Genomic DNA, 1,846 nt, shown 5'->3' with positions numbered 1-1,846 from the left:
TGGGTGACCTGGTCTTGTCATGGGGCAGAACTCCCGTTTGTCGTGGGAGAGGGACCAGCCTACCCAGATCACCTCCTGTTTAGGGCTGCGCGTCAGGAGATGCCCGGCCTGGGCCCTGTGCTGCTGGTCAGGAGTTGTGAGACACCCCCCTGGCCTGGTGTCCCTCCAGCCTGGGCCCCTGACCAACCTGCTTCCCTCTGCCCATCTTTCAGAGTTCTCCTTCGGGTCTTCCTAGACCTAATCTGCTCTTTATCACAAGACCCTATTTTAATTCTCTGTACAGCATTTATCAATCATAACCTGATACTTAATTGATGAATTATAATTATCAATTACATTTGCCCTTTTCCTAAAGTGTAAGCATGGGACTTTCCCTGGTGGCTCAGATGATAAAGAATCTGCCTGCAGCGCAGGAGACCCAGGTTTGATCCGTGGATTGGGAAGATCCCTTGGAGAAGGGAACAGCCACCCACTCCAGTATTTCTTCCTGAAGAATTCCATGGACAGAGGAACATGGTGGGCTGCAGTCCATGGAGTTGCAAAGAGTCAGACACGACTGAGTGACTAACACTTTCATTGTTTTGGGCTTCCTGGATAGCTCAGGTGGTAAAGAATCTGCCTACAATGCAGGAGACCCCACTTTGATTCCTGGGTTGGGAAGACCTGCTGGAGAAGGGATAGGTTACCCACTCCAGGATTCCAGGACTTCCTGTTGGCTCAGTTGGTAAAGAATCCAGAGTTGGACACAACTGAGCAACTTTCACTTTCACATCAAGCATAGGGTAGCTGAGCTGTAAGCTCTGTTGTCTATTTATGTAAGTATCTATTTACCAACTCTATTTATGCAAATATTCTAAGTGCCTAAGGTGGTTCAGACAGTAAAGAATCTGCCTGCAATGCAGGAGACTGGAGTTTGATTCCTGGATCAGGCTGATCTCCTGGAGAAGGGAATGGTAACCCACTCCAGTATTCTTGCCTGGAGAATCCCATGAACAGAGGAGCCTTGCAGGCTACAATCCATAGGGTTGCACTGAGTTGGACACAACTGAACGACTTTCACTATTATTTTTTTGCAGAATAGCATAGAGTACAGAGAAAGTCAATACTGCTGAGCTGAATGGATGAAACTAGAAAGAAAAAGAAGAAGGCAACTGCGGACGTCTTCTCCAGCCCAAGCAAGACATCAGGTCACGCTGCTTAGAACATGGAGGAAGGACACCTATGTCCTAGGATGGGTCAGGCGTGTGCAGACGCTGTGCACAGAGGAAGCGGGATTCTCCTTCTCTGCAGGTATCAGTGGATGGACGATGACAGCGTGACTCTGTAAACAGCCCGAGGCAAGAGTGAGGGTGTAGGTGCGTCTAGGGGAGCACTAAATCGAGGAGCTTGGGCAGCTTGCGCCTGGCTGGGCTGGTGCCACGTTTGCACTGACCACTGGCATCATCTCACAGAAGCCCCATGGCCCATCTCGGGGAAGCGGGGAAGCTCTCTGCCACCCCTCTGGGGTGCCCCGGAGAAGCAGGTCCTTTGTCTGCCCCTCTGCTGTTGGCTGTATGGACCACTGGAATAACTGCGAGAGCGGCTGACCTCATCATGTCCCGCTCCTCATGGGAAGAGGGAAAGCCGGTTGATAACTACCGCCAGCAAGCGCGCTCCGCTCGTCTGGCCGGTCCTGGGACAATACTGGGTCCCTGTGTTGGTCTGTGGGCCCAACACAGACTTATTTACTTTTGCTAATGAGACAGAGTTAGAAGGCTGGGGTTTTTACAAGGTTAGACATTATGCTCTATAGGCCGACCAAGCTAATTATTTACAGGGATCAAGGATATTCACTGCCACCCCCTCA

This window comes from Bubalus bubalis, chromosome 8 (assembly GCF_019923935.1).
Source record: "Bubalus bubalis isolate 160015118507 breed Murrah chromosome 8, NDDB_SH_1, whole genome shotgun sequence".
NCBI classification, from domain to species: domain Eukaryota; kingdom Metazoa; phylum Chordata; class Mammalia; order Artiodactyla; family Bovidae; genus Bubalus; species Bubalus bubalis.
Note: the sequence above shows the minus strand (reverse complement) of the source record.